The sequence below is a fragment of the Magallana gigas genome, chromosome 3 (assembly GCF_963853765.1).
Source record: "Magallana gigas chromosome 3, xbMagGiga1.1, whole genome shotgun sequence".
Lineage (NCBI taxonomy): Eukaryota > Metazoa > Mollusca > Bivalvia > Ostreida > Ostreidae > Magallana > Magallana gigas.
The window spans coordinates 39,877,670-39,894,308 of record NC_088855.1 but is presented as its reverse complement, the minus strand read 5'-3'; the positions used below and the strand labels follow the sequence as shown (position 1 = coordinate 39,894,308).

Here is a 16,639-nt window from a genome sequence, read left to right as displayed (position 1 = left end):
ACAAAATAAATTATATACACCCCCCCCCCTCCCCCGATCTCAACCTCGGAAACACTAAAAAGAAGGGCATATTTCTCATTCATGAAGTCAACCCTACTTTAATTTCCACTTGGACCAGCAAAATCTTTCCCGCCTGTTCCGCACTTCTCAATGAAGTTATGTAAGTCGCGGGCATGTTAATTTAAGGAAGGAGTCTTTTCTGGTTTTCGACTTGTCAAACGTAAATTTGATTAAATGTTCATTAATTCAAGATGAAAGGAAATTGAAATAATATATTTTTCTTTCTTTTTTACTATCAGACAACTTGGCATAGAAAAAGTAATCGATGCTTAGAATCTAACAAGGACTATATTTTTTGTGCAATATTGGCGTAGGAAAATATCACGTTTCGCAATTCAGAATTGCTGCAGATTAATGAGTCTGTTTTAGCATTTTAAAAACAATAACATTAATGTTGGATTTTTTTTAGTAATGTGAACTAATGATACGATATGTTTTTAAAATATAAGTTGTCTATCAAATTACATTTTATAAGCTTTTTAAAGCGCCCATTCTATACATTGATTTTTGTGGGAAAAAAAATCACTAAAATAAGTCTTTCTCTCTTATTAAATAGTCAATATACTAGCTTTTATGTCAAGTTATATCTTTATATAAAGTCTTCATAATACATAAAAATCAGAAATATTTATTACTGGAAGCATAAAAAATAATCAAAATTTATTCAAAATTTAAGAAAATTAGAGGAAATGCGGGCTAAGCAATATCAATTTTAGTATAAATATTTATTCCAATTTAGTTGTATAAGCTGATAGAAATTTATTTAAAAAATAAGTGTAGCCCTTTGTAGTTCTGTAGACATTTGTTTAAGATTTGAAGATTCTATTCTATTTACTTATACACTTATTTTTATCATCCTTTACGTTGAAAAAAAGGTATACTCTGTCCCGAGTTTTTGCTTCCACCTCTTTTTGCTTGATATTTCGATAATCATAGATACCTTTGTGCTCAAACTACGTTCATCCACTAATATGAAAAAATGTCCAGATTATCTGTTTTGAAACGCCCCTTCGACCGCTTCAGGTTTCAATACACATCCCAAAATAGAAAGTCTACGGGGATTTTCCATTGCATCAGCCATTAATAAGCCCGGATGATAACGTTGAAAAATTGCGTGATGTATCTCGAGTACTTCCGAGAAAAGATGTAAACATTTCCCATTATAAATCTCCGTAAGAAATTTGTTTTCGTTCCTGTGAACTTAATTATGATTGAAAAATGATAACTGTTCAATAAAGATATCTTGGATATATTTCAACTGTATTTCTTTCACATGTATGTGTATTTTTATTAAAAATCATCAAAAAGTGATGGAAGTAATAACTTGGGACAGACTATAGTGACCTTGACCTGACCTTTATGCGGAAACAAAAAGGTCAAATTTGATTAAACTTATAGAATCACTGGTAATCGCTATGTAAACAAAGCTTTTGTTTACATTTTGAATGTTGAAGTGAAAATTCCAGTTTTAGACTTCAAATGCATGCGTTAATCGCTGGGAACTGTTTATTTATGCTTAAAATGAATAAGAAGATAGACAAATCAGCTTGAAAAAGATTTTGACTGGTATATTGAACCTATGAAAACAAAAACAGGGCACGAGCATTGTTTACAAGACGAAGAATTGTGAGCTCTGTATCTTGCTTAAAACTCATCGACTGGCACCCAAATTGCATTTGATCATTAAAAATACATTCCTTAAGCATTGCAAATAATAAAAACAGAAAAATAAAATTTGACCAAAATCGTGACCATGCCCCTTTATCATTGCTGCGGTTCAATGTCATCGACTGGTTATAAAGAACAACAATGTTACAAGTTGTGATATTAATTTGCTAGCATCCTCAGAATGAAGATTTTAAACAGTTGAAATCGTAACCCCAGGCCAATACTGGGGCCCCAAAGGGGTTCAAAGTTCAAAGTTCAACAAAGAACCAATGGGGAAAACGTTTTTAAAAATCTTCCTCTCAAATACCACAATGCTATAATTTATTCCCGGACTAATATGGAGACCCCAAGAGGGGCCCAAAGTTCAACATATAATTTCAATGAGAAAATGTTTTAAAATCTTATCTGAAAATATACATTGCTACATTTAGTGATATCATTTTGTAGGCATCCTCTGGCCTCATATCTTCATATGAAGGTCACAGTGACTTTCCTTTACTTTTCATAAATATTTATAATGAGTTCGTTTTACCATTTTGTTAAATTTGATACGTTGAGGCCAGGGATAATAAGATTGGTCAGTTTATGTATAGTTGATCTTATGATCATGAAATGTGAGATGTGATGTCCAAAATGAACGCCTCATTTTAAATATTGTTTTTATGTATTTTCAATTCTTGGAACATATGAAAATTAGTGTGATCGAGATACAAGACCTGTTGCCCAGGTGAGCGATGTAGCCCATTGGCCTCTTGTTTGCTATTTTTAATTGTTGCTTTATTTGTTGCCATAGAATTTGTTTCGTGGGCCTTGTAATTCAATACTCACACAGCTCGTGTTTTAGATTCACTGGAAGTACATGACAGCGCCCCAGGGCTAAAACAATCACGATTGCTACTGAGAATGACATGGAATATGATGACCACAACAAGCTGTTATATCAATATGACTATCTGCATATTTCATGTGTCTCGTAAACTTATTTTTTTAAAAAGGTTAAAACTGATTTCACGATTTTTACTATGAAAAGGATGACGCAGGTAAAAAACTTTCAGCATGTCTCTATTTCCTTAATATACATCAACTTTGATATTTATACATGTAATGTTGACATTTTAGCTGGGGTTTTCTCGATTGATATAATGAGAATTATTTTAATTGACAATCGATTTTCACTTTTCAAAATAATTTGTTCTGTCATTAATCATCTTCAAATGTCATTGAGGTGTAGAATTAATGCACACCACTCTATTTAGAAACAGACGATGGTAATTCAGTTGTAGGCCGTCTCAATTCCAGTAGAGTTCTCCATGATTTATTCACAAAGGGATGTGAAATTTGACGGCGAAACCTGCATTGCATATAGTTTTGTTTCGTAGAAAATACAAATGATGCAGTTGTCAGCAAGATCTAATTTAAAGTTTATTGTTAACAATTGTTCTAATGTTGCTTATCGTGTAAAATTTTATCGAACGCATCTATTTTCAGAGCTGAATGAAATTTTCCAATTACAGCCTTTAGATGTTTTACAGATCTATTGAGAGTACATATATATCGAATTCTGGTCGATCGTGGGGTATAAAAAGTGTATAGAAAGAATTTTCAACCTATTTATGATAGTGATAGTGAGCTATTTTATGGATGTTTCAAATTACCCGCAGGGATCAAAAATGGGTCATTATAATCCGGGGGGGGGGGAGGAGGACAGAAATATATTTTGCGGAATTAGTATCAAAGGAAAGTAGTACATACGAAGAGAATTCACTTTTTAAAGTAGATATTGTTGCATTGGCCATGCGAGCGATGTGGCACATGACTTGTTGTACTTGATCTACATCACATGTACCATGAATAACTGAAAAAGGTGGGGTGCTATCACTGTTACAGCTAATAATTCTTTTGATATAAGAACAAATGAACATCTATATAGAACGAAATGAAGAAAAACATCCACTTACTGCACAAAAATTAAGTAATGTGGAGTTATTTTCTTTTTTGCACGCGTTTTAATGAAAAGTATTGTTCTTTGTCTTAAAATTATATACAACAGAATTGTATGTGGCTGATGGTGTCGTTAACATATATTTACATGATTAATTTGGCTGAAATAATTTAAAACATTTGCTTCTCATAAACCTAAAACGTACGTTTATATAGCAAACAAGGTATTTATCATATTAAAACAACAAAAAAGAAAAAGGACGAATAAGATGTGTTCAGTTTTAAGATTTGGACAAAATTTAAAGGACTCGACAATATTATATATAAAGTGTCCTCAACAGGTTCACCTGTTTACCAATTTGCATTTGTGTTCAGTTATATTATTACTCTATATTAATTTAGTATATTTTCAATGACAGATTCGGGATATAAATAACAGCCGACTAGAGTATGTGTGTGGATAAATTATGTTATGTTAAGATGATGTTAAATTAAAAAAAAAAACAACAACATAAAAATAACGAGAGAATAACATACAATAGTGAATACAGCTTACGTAGAATTGTAAACGTATGATATTTAGCGTCTACAAAATTTAGCGAATGTTTTATCATGATCAGCTGCTTGGCATGAATAATATTTTGTGCAGGTAAATTATCTATGCATGTCGTAATGCTAGCGGAAGAGGCTTTCCGATAAAACGATGAATAGAATAAACAGTCAAATGTAATACGTTCATAGTATTCAGTATATCACTCCATTACGTTAGTCACAAGTAAAAAATCGGCCGTGTGGATCCGGCGATGAAAAACGGCTTCCGCTTCCGTTGCTTTCCATTCGTCACCCTTGTCTACCTTCAACCTGCTGGTAACATCAAATGAGTTATATTGACATCTGAAGATAAATAATTGGATACTTACATATCTATTAGTGGCTATAGCAGACAAGCCTCATTGAATGTTGAGTTGAGTTATATCCCAAGGTCAAAGGGCCATTGATTTACTAGGCACGCGATGAACAGGTGTTACAGGCATGCAGATTATCAATTGGAATTCGGAAATAACAAATTAATTATCAAACATGTTTGTGTGTACTTCTCAATAATTTGCCCATTTGTGTAAAGTGCGAATACAACACAAGTATGTACTTTAGGTTTTTAATAGTGAAAACTCGGAAGTCACACGATCTTTATTACTTTGTTTGTACATCCTGACACCATTTTCAAAATGAAAACTAGACGCACAGCAAGTTTCCTGTGACGGTAGGGTGATAAATTGTATTGTTATACTTTCATGTTAAATACTGAAGTCTAATTGGTTAAGACGCAGTTAATAATATTTACTATTACCCTCAGCGTTAGCAACGCACTTGGCAACGGGTAACATTAAAAAATGTTACATGCGCGAAAATTATGCGCGTACGGTTCGCTGTAGAATTCACGTTATTCCTATATAAAAGCAGTAAAATTTTCTTAAAATTTTTAAAAAAGACATTCAGTATAACAAAATAAATAGTGCCTGTTTGGGAGGATAACAGTTGAAATTGACACCCCTCGAAAACCATTGTCAACCTCCGCTTCGCGTCGGTTGACAATGGTTTTCTCGGGGTGTCAATTTCAACTGTTACCCTCCCAAACAGGCACTATTTATATAGTGTATGGAGATGAAACTCCATGATTTCTTGCCCAAAAAACATCGATTTATTGTAAATTAATACTCCATTAATAGTTTTTTTCAATTGATTAATTTAGAATTTGCACTTTAAACAAAGAACATGGGCGTACAAGGCGTTGCATATCCCCCACTCGGAGCAATGAAGACGAAAGAATTTCAATTCAAGTTGGAATATTAATGTTTGACTTGTTTGCATCGTTTTCATTAAAAATTTCACGGTGGAAGTCAATATTGTGCTTTCATTCTATAAACACGACAGGTATTGATTTCCAAATTAAGCTGCACATCGTTTTTTGCCTAAATCTTGGATCATTCGCTGTTCTTAATTGCAAAATTAGGTATGAATGGGTCCTGACTCCATCCTAAAAATACTTTTATTTAAAGAATAAGTTTATTTTGATATTTATTATTGATTTATCAAAATGGAGTCTAGACCCACAATGGGTCAAATTTGTGATTTTCACCAAAAACGTTTAGCTTTATCAATTATTGTCAAAGAGTTAGATTTATTCACCCGTATTCTAATGTGTCAACATAGCTTACTATAACAGGCGGAGGCTCGTAGTACATCCTTCTCCATGGAGAGGGTGTTCGAATCGTATAGACGGTGTTTTGTTTTTAATTCATTTGCCTTTAAGTAAAATGTGTTTTACTTTTTTATTGATTATGAGAAAAATATCTAATACTATTTAAATAATGACAACAATTACGTAATGTTCATGTTCTGTACATACAATGTCGGATAAAAATAGAGCTAGCCCAAATATGAGACCATGCTGTAATGCTAAGAAAGCATAAAATTAAACAAAGGAGATAAGTACCAAGTACATGTATTATTGTATATTATTTATATACATGTACATGTACTGATGCACAGTTTCAAACGTAAAGATTTTTTATATGTTCATATGCCATTTCAAAATCCTGGATACGGGGGGATTTTTCAGGCATTGTACGCTCTTGTCCTTTCTGACATCAATTTCCGTCTATGTCAGTGAATTTTGATACTTCATGATCATAGATGTCTTTTATAATTTTTTTACTGGTTTAAAACAATGCTATCTAAAAAGAGGTATGCACAAGAAACCATCCGAATATTTATTGTTTACTCTAAGGGTAATATAAATATGTTTCTGTGTTATTGACACTGTTGTCTTTTATATTTCATAACCATTTTTAAAATTAAATTTTGGAATGTAAGTGTATTTACTTTTTCCATGCGTTCGATCTGTCTGTATACTTCAACTTTGAGTTTTCATAAACATAACAAGTCCATTCATCAAAACTCAACTTTTGACAATTTACATTAGTTATTTTTCCAATCGCTTAATCAACACAACGTTTTCGTGCAGTGCTATTCCAAAATTGCAAATACAAATATAAACACATGTACATAAAAATTAATCATCCTTGTTATGAATTATTAGAACTGTGTGTAGAAAATGTAAACAAGCGGTTTTTGTTTGTTTTGCCAAGTACACACGTAATATCATTAATTAATCCAGTCAGAGTGCGATAGTTCGGAAGTTACTAGAAGTCAACACATTTCACGTCAGTAATTTGAATGATTTTACGATCTCGTCCAAATAGCCCTCAGATCATTCACTATTTATCTATCTTGTTTATTGGATTTTAATGATGAATATCATTTAGGAAGATTGAAAGTGTATTCAATGCCCCCCAAAAAATGCACTTACCCTATACAGGATAATGCCTCTGCATGTTTAAGTACCTTCCAGATTTCAATAGTTCAAATATGAATAGATATAAAAGCTCAATGAAACTCGAGAAGATAATCTTATAATATGTTATATTTTGAATTATTTAATCAATCACAAGAAATATAAAGAGAAAATATTAAAATTTAATGTTTGAGATTAAATTAACCCCCTATCCCAGTAGTCCAAACTGAAAAAGAGCATTGGTTTGTTCATTTACCACTCTTCCTGAAAACAGCGTACAAAAGAATGATTGATAAACTAGTCTGACATAAATAAGTAAATTAGCGTGTCCATCAACCTATAGTGTGGAATTTAACCTACTGTTTCAGGTACGCTCAGTATATGTTTACAATACAAACATTCTCGAGAGGGGTGTAAACAGTACAAAAAAATAAACCCCATACCAGACAACTAACATTTATATCCTTCATGTACGTATTAATGAATATATACTATACGTCTACGAACATTTAGATTAACGCCCTATAACTTTTTAATTTCTGAAAAATTTATTTACCCCTAAGGAGATTATTACAAATGAATGCAATTAATAAGACGCTGCATTTTAATGGGGGGGGGGGGGGGGGTCAATACTCGACATAATTTTAGTTCATTTATACAAGTAGGTCAGCTGAAAAAAATCGTGGTTTTATTTATTTTTTTAGTTTGACTGTAGATATCACTTAAAGAAGTAGCATCGTACATCATTTTAAAGAGGGTAATATTGTAAAAATTTATGTAAACATTCAAAATAGGAAAATAATGTTAATTTCTGCTGTCAATGTGTAAGTCGGTGAGCAGTGTTTTGCACTTATTTAAAAAGATTTTTAAAATGTTTTGTTTTATCATGTACGTAAACAATTTTTTTTCAAAGACGATGTTAAAATTTGTGTAATATACCGATAATATAAATTATATAAAACTTTTTTTATTACAACGATGAAGAAATTAAAAACAGAATCAGAATATATGAACTAATTAGAGTTACCTACACCCTTCCTTTCATAGAACACACACTATTTATTTTGATGGGTAACAGCATGCATGCAATCTTATACGAAAAAAGAATATTTCTTTTATTCATATCAAACTTTCAAATCAATTTGTTTTCTTATATGATATCAACTGAATTCAATATTTGGTTTGCAGTTCAGAATTTGGTTATCCTAAATTTGAAGAATCGCCGAGCCCTTCAAAGTGGGTTTAGTAATGGCCCAATTAATTATCAACGGACATTATTAATAGCCATGACCTGACAGAAGCCCCAATGGGCAAACCATCTTACATCTCTGTCTGCGGTATATCACCTTCATAATCCTTCCGAAACAACCCGTGTGTGTTTGAATTTAAGGCGATTTTCGAGTTTCTTTTTCTCTTTCTTTTTCTTTCTCTTTTTTTTTTTTGGTTTGAATTTTAAGTGACTGACGACTTCCCACCTCTAGATGATTTGATTGACAGTTGAGGGCAGATTGTAATGCGTTCGTTCCGATTCGTTAGCTTTCCTTGAGTCAGTCAGAAGTTGACATAAAGTCGGACGTCTGCTCTCCTTCAGTAACAAACGACAACCATGCGTCAGGGAGCTATTACAACGACACTTATTTCGTAAGTATTTAATTTCTTCACTTTCATTGTTATGATACCTGTATATAACCCTCAACCTTTTCCCTTCTTTTTGCTTTACGCTGTACAAAGCATTAGTGTATTTAGCTAGCAAATGCTCCATTCAGTAAATATAAATGAAAACATTTTTTGTTTAAATTTCACCAAAACAAATACTGCAATATATCCATTTTAAACAAATGACAGTCATCAATTTTTCAACTTATATAAAAAAAACCCCATCATTTATCAAATTATTTAAGATAAAATTTACACGAGCCAAGGCACAGATGCAAATAGTCATCGTTCTATTAATCTTAAAACAAAACTATTTTAAAATGAGATCCCTTTATCAAAAGAAATAATATGCAGAAAGTGTATGAAGTTAACAAATTAAACATATTTTTGGATTTTCTTATCCCTAAAAAAAGTTCTCAATGAATTGTCTCTCTTTACAATGAATACATCGCCCTTTCAAGAAAAGGAGAAAAATGTGATAAGTAAATTACACTGTTCCTGTGCATTATATGCCAATAAATCAAACTGAGAAAATGTAACAGACAATTTACTTCCTTAATTACAAACAATACGTTCGGCCACAGGACACACAGTACAAACACGTTGCTCATGGATAATGGAAAGAACATGGTGAATACAACAATATTCGTTCATGTCAAACATGTATATTAAACGCTTACATCAGGTATAAAAAGTAAAGACTTAGTCGTTGACCTTGCTGCACACCAATGTAACTTGTAAAACCTTTTTACGGACGCATGTTATACATGTAATCCATGCATTTTTCATATTATCTTTCTTCGTTTCTCGTAATTAATTAATCAAGTTATGCATGGAAATTTGCACAAGAATGTCATAAATAATTTGTATTTGAAATTTACGACATATTTCTACGCTGATCTTAGTGATATAAAGTATAATAGGTTCCTTAAAGGATTATTAGAACAAATCATTGATATTTATATATGTAAGGATCAAGCTTAATATTATAATAAATGTTGAAAGCTTTTGATTTACAGAGCATTTTTAAAAACAGAAATGATTAATTTCTGCTTAAAATCAAATGTGATTTTGAGTGACGGCTTCAAAGGTGATGCGTGTTGAATAACCGAAATCAATTTATCATTGAAATATCGTAAAACCAGGTCAATCTCAAAACTGATTGATAACAGCAAATCGATTGTGATTAAAATCCAGTAGTTATGAAGCATATTTTTATTCATAACAAATTGTGAAGATATCGTGGTTTTGGAACTGTCATGTTGTAAACTTTGAATTTACCGAGTAACAGTAAATACAAAATTAAATTCACAATATGACAACGAATTTACAACATGACAGAACTTTGAATTTAGGAAGATTCTATGAAGCAAATATTCATATCATTATAATCGTCTTTATAAATCTTTAATAAATCGAACAGAAAAATTACTTAAGGCGGGCAGGTGGTCAACAAGGTAACCATCAAATCTCCCTTAAACGTTTGAAAATGACATTTTTGCAGACATAAACTGTCATATAGTAAAGAAAAAATCCAAACATTTTAGCTTAAAAAATTTGAACACTCTCCTATATCATTATACAGAGCTCCACTGTTTAGTGGAGGTTAATATAGCCAAAAAATGGCCACGACCATCTAGTCCTCTTAAACAATGAATGATTGAAGGAGTTAATAAATGTAGCATCGTGTTTAAGTATGTATAAATTTGTTCATTCAATTTTACATGCATGCAGTTCTTATTCAACAGACTACATTCATTCATGTTTTTACGTAATTGTTCCTTGTAAACCTACTAATGTCAACCGGCGACTAAACCTGCTCATTTTTAAATTTCAATTCATTTTGGTTTTTAAAAACTAGAACACAACATTGGACATGTCGATTTGTCATTTATTGATTGATGATTGACCACACACAACATAATAAAGGCAACTTCCCGTGACCTCCGGAATGAATGGTGCACACAACCCAGGAAATAAATTAACCTCAAAATGAAAAGTAATTAAAAATGCTCCCCCATGATCAGAAAGCTAATACTTGTGACCTTTACGAAATTTTAGATAATTAGGAATCAAAATTTTGTGCATGACAATTGATTACCAATGATTTGATATTTTGTAAAGAACGCAAGTATCTACATTTATACTCAGACGAGGGAAAATCCTTTAACCGTCAGAGTAAATCGACAAAAGTATACTGAAAGCGTTTAATCTTTGTGAATTGATGTGTATTGAATACAATGTGTACCCGTTTTATTTTCTATGCAGTAACGTAGTGTGTCAATGTGTAAGTGTCTCCATCTATCTATTTCCGTCATTTTCCACGTGCTGCAAAATTTGCGAAAATGGTAATTTTTGTTAACTTTTTTTATTTTCGTGAGTAAACTCTTGCTCGAACAGATGCTTTATTAAGTACACAGTTTTTGCACGTTTTATGATTTTTGCGACTTTTAAAGGATCGATTTTTTTTTACTTATTATACGATAGTTAAATTGCAATGATATCTCTTTAGGGGATAGGGGTTAAAACAATTTTTTGATTGTCTTACTGGATAATATGAATTCTGCACCAGTTTTTATACCTATTAAGTTGTAGAGAAAACCAATTTGTTGTCAATGAAGACCAAAAGCTATGATTATTAATATTGTGAAGACGTAGATTTATTCACCAATTGGCGGTTTAAATATTATACAGTGATATTTTCAAAGCCTTTATTATTTTATTACATATATGCCTCAAAATACGGTTGATTTCATCCGTAATCTACTTTTGTGGGATTTTTTTTTCAATGGATTCTATATCATATGCATTATTGTTGTAAAGCCCTAAGGTTTGACTAGCCTGATTTTATAGAGAAAAAAATTCAACTGAAGATATTAAAGCAATAAGAACTTTTATAATTTGTGATGATACATTTATAGAATTTTTATCCAACTCGTCATGAGGTTTCTATACCTTGAAAAAAAACCCAATATACAATTCATGATAAATCCTATATATAATGCCAACAAGTTCTATTAAACGTTGTTCCGTTTAGTTAGTTTGACCACGGTAGCTTCAGTTGCCTAAGTCTGCTGTGTTCTGTTCTGTTAACCAAGTGTTACTGAATTCTGTCATAAAGGTGTCACTTAATTGACCACTGTATGCAGTTTGCCTAGTTCACAACAGAGCTGTTTCGATAAAAATAAAACTCTTAATTTATGTCTTGATATACTGGTACATCATGCAGCCAAAAGGTTAAACGACAAAACAGTCTTGTTACAATTCGCGATCTATGTGATATTGAATCAATCAGGAATAAAACCTCATGCAAAACAACGTCCAAATAAATGGTAAACATGGTGTGTTTCCTTTGTCTTAGATTGAGTTGAGACATCGCACAACAACTATCAAAAAAAAAATGCAATCGTATCAATAATGAACAAAGAACTGATCACGTGATTAAATTGGTAAACTAAGACAGTCCAAAATTTGCCATTTTTGGAAGCACAGCATTAATGTAAAAAAAAAATAACTAAAACACCAACTGTTTTTATTAAAAATGCTCGCCAATATTTGGCATTGCATGATCTCCCACGCAAACTTCTTTTATTGCTTCGTTTACTGTTTAATAAGTAAACATGTACTTTCTGATCAAAAAGAGCAGAACAATGTAGTAAGAGTTATAGTTCTTGTACTTCCTTTATGAAGTATACACACCTATTCGAACACGAAAGTATTTCAGATTAAAAAAAAAATCACAATATGTAAATCTCGAATAGTGTGATTTAAAATCTATGAATTATTATTGGTGGTAAATGGGGGGAAATGTGTGTCAGTCAATATTTCTTTCTTAAAAACAGTAAAATAGCGAGTGGCAATGTCCGATGTGCTTGTAATGTTGAGCTGTTTACTTATAATCAGTGTCATATCAGTAATATCAGTGTAATATCTGGAGAATTTAAAACAGCACAATAATCTGCAATGTGAAAAGCCCAGATGTTTTCATACAACATTTTTCAAAGATATTTATTGAGTGCTCTTTTTAAATACAACCTTGAAGTGATAATTCATGTGCGCAGTTTTTGTAAACAATGATAGCTCTTGGTCTTCCTTGACAACATTCTTTAAGCTCTCTGTAATCTGTCTTTCTTGACTCAAGGCAATACATACTATGTAAATTAATGTGACAAAATTCACATGAATTTAAAACAGATTGCACTTCAAATCACAGAATAAACGTCATTTTGATCTACGTAGTAACAGGTTAAAAACGAAATATATACAAGAAAGAATAAAACCAATATTACAACATAACCTGGAAACGGGACATTTGTACTATATATACATCCGAAAAATAAAAGATTTTAAAAATGTAAACAATATTTACAAAATAATTGTTTTCGAATTATGTCGGTAAACAAATTATATCAATTCTGTATTAAATGCGGTTTGACCTCATTCCCAGACATTGGTCAATTACAGTAAAATTGAAATGTTCGGGTTACAATCCATGTACAATTGTTTGCACCCCCTTCCTCTAATCGATAGTACATAGACATGTCACTTATTGACGGGGCCTAGACTCATTACTTCATTGAACTATTTTGATGTCCCTTTTCTTTGGAGCCAGTTAGCCTTAACTGTCATACATAGTAATACATCAATAAAAGGAAAAATAGTTTTGTAGGTAAATGTATGGGTTTGGACAAGGAAACTGTTTGTGGGGTTTGAGGACACTCAGATCACATGAAGACGGATGAGTGGCCATCGATTACTCGGGGATAGGGCACCTGTTACGCATGAGTAAAGCCTGTGTGGTAACAGCAGTCAACCGAAGCCGCTTGATATCCCCAAAGCAGACTTTTATTTTTCCGTTTCGAAATGTTACAAAGTATCTTGTTTACCTTTTCCGTGTATTAGCAACTAAATGGATAGTCTATAAGTACATATTTTTTTTATTTACAAGAGTTCAACATGGATGCAATTTTATGAATTAATGAACATATCTTTAGGACTTTGAAACCATTACCTAACTTGCATGATGCATGTAGCAACATCCATCGGAGCTTTAAATTAATGATTTTTTTTTAAATTTCAATAACTGTCTTTTAAACAATTAATTACACATGCATGCATTTAATGCGCAGTAGAAAAAAGATATTAAAGTGCTGTACCTGTACTTTTGAACAACAACATCTCTAGTTCTTCTTGACATAAAATGAGTTTTTATTAAATTGATAACCTGGAATCAAGGTACATGTCGCTATTTGTAATAATAGGGGATATATGTTACAAAATTGATATGATGTTTTTCTTAAATAAATAACTAAAAATAATATTTACATGCATGTCATTCCAATAAATTAAATGCAATGACCTTGTTATTCTTTGAAACATATTGTGATAGAATGCAGTATGTACATATGTTTACCCCCCCCCCCTCCCCCCCCCCCCCCCAAAAAAAAAAAAATTCGGAATGTGTTTACTATGAAACATTTTAGATCGTTATTTGACAAGTCAAATGTCACGTAATAATAAGCACATCGTAAGGCGACGCTATAATTTAAGGTCATATTGAGACAATATTATTCTTCTTAAGACGAAGGGTTCTATATAAAAATATGGGAAAATGATATAAAACTAAAATATTTTGATTTTTTCTTCTTTAGATATAAAAGGTAGATCTAATGGATAATTTGTTGACCATCCAGCCATCTTAATTAATGTTTGGTGCCATAAAAATGGTTCTTCGTGCTATGCATATATACTAAGGCATTTGTTCTCTTATCATTTCAGGGTATTTTTGGCACATCTATGTGCAGGCCAAAACATCCCCCTTTTTCCATACATGGACCGCGACATGAGGGGAAGAGGCGCACGGCGGTCGTTTACAAACAATGTGTCCTTTAATTCACGGAGACAGCAGACTAATTTTCCTGTGATTCAAAATCGTATACTAGGTAAATCATATTTGAAACATCTAAAATATTTTTCATGAACATAACGTGTCTATTTTTTTCCGGTGATACGGGTTATATAAATGTTCAGGATGACAGCTCAATAATATTCAAACAGGTTTGACTATAATTTTTGTCACATTGATGGTTTGCACAGTTTCTTCCAGATAACGATTATTTACATGTACGTCCATTCCATTTGTAAAATTTCTCTCTGTGAATTTTTTTTTCATTTTTTGAATTTAATGTTACAATGAACAATCGTGTGGACTTCAGCAAATGATATTATACTTGATATCGGAGTCGTATAATGATACTTGTATACATGTATTTTCAATTCATCTACGTCCAATTCATAATATGACACGTGATTTCTAAATATAAAATGGCACCTGCAATCTGAAATTTTTAGACTAGACATTTAAGGATAGAATGAAATATATACCCTGGTAGTATGTAAAATAAGATACAACGAAGGTTCTCTAATTTTGGTTTAAAAAACTTTTTCAAATTTCCGATAAATTTTTATTTTAAATGTTTTTACAGACCCTTGGTGGCCATACTCTACCAGACAGAGCGCCATCCGTGAAGTGGAGCGACTTCAGCGTATAATAGCAGAAGCGAGAAAAAACAGACCAGTCTACGATTTCAATGGACCACTAGAAAATTTCCTTCCCCTACCAATAGGAGAGAGATTCAAACCTTCACCCTTCAGGGATCCAAGGGCGAATAGACCTCAACTTCCGGTGGGGCCACTCTCACCGGAAATTCGATATGCTGGGGACTTAATACGTGCTAAAGCAGCAGCTGGTTACTATGGTGATAAACCCCTGTTTGATTTATAAACTATAGTTGTGTCGTTTTTCTACATGTTGCAATCCACCTGTTGCATAATCTATTTTTTTTTTACTATAATTTGATGTTACTGGAATAAATCATATTGTATTTATTAAGTTTTCCATTTATTATTTCTCGGGTAACAAATTGCAATTAGTCAAAAATATCTCAATTTGTATTACCGGTACCTCTTTTCCTGTAACCTTGAGGATAAATAATGCATCACACACTTAAGTTTGAGAATGATTACAGCGATAAATTAATTACAGCTAGGGGATTAATTGTACTCCAATTCACATTAGCCAATGCATTTTTGAAAGATTTTCTACCTACAGAAATATATTAAAACTGAAAAAACCCATTTTGCATAACTAATTTAAATCAACATTAACACTCTGGCATTTATTCATATCAGGTTTGAGTCACGCATAATGTACAGTATACCCCCCCCCCCCCCCTGCAAAAAAAATAATTATTTTTGCTGTCGTTTTTTTTTTGTTAATGAATTACCGAAAAGCTTTGACGAAAGAAAGTTTTCAAGTTTGAGGATGGCCCCTGTTCCCCTTACCTGGGCAAAATTATAGATTTACACCTGGCAAGGTATTCAAAAATTTTATTTATTTTTTTTTTTTGGGGGGGGGGGGGAGGGTGGATCTATTTAAAAGTAATATTCGCAATTAAAGAATCTCTATGTAATCCCCCCCAAAAATATTAGATATACATGTACATAAGTTAATGTAAATATAATTGAGACCTCTTTAATGCATTGTACTGCAAATGTTTAATTATGTGTCTGTATTTTACATAACACTCTTATTTCCACTTTTGAAATATGATCTTAGACGCCATCTGGCATTATATATTTATTGCATGATTGTGAGGGAAATATGATGAAAATTTATTCCTCTATAAAAAAAGATATTTCCTGAAGGCAGCACCCGAAGGAAATAGGACTTTTCTGGGGGAATAAATTTTCATATTTGCCGAACGTTCCTAGCTGCAATGAATTGTTTATTATACCAAACGACAGGGGATAATTTAAGAACATCGGTTTCTAATCGTTTTTTAATTCTACTTAAGCAAGAACGTAGTAAGTGTTAACTGGTTTCTTTCTATGACAGTTTCCTGATATAAAAGGATTTTAATAGAACTAATCATTTAATTACATCGTATGCCCACCCTC

At 32.1% G+C, this 16,639-nt stretch overlaps 1 long non-coding RNA gene across 1 annotated transcript; it reads left to right on the top strand.

The window, feature by feature from the left end:
- The first annotated feature begins 8,349 nt into the window (after positions 1 to 8,349).
- Positions 8,350 to 15,568, top strand: LOC105320548 (uncharacterized). The gene is made up of 3 exons (XR_010712186.1): positions 8,350 to 8,665; positions 14,459 to 14,622; positions 15,166 to 15,568. It is a non-coding gene; the product is annotated as an uncharacterized lncRNA (long non-coding RNA).
- The last annotated feature ends 1,071 nt before the right edge of the window (positions 15,569 to 16,639 follow it).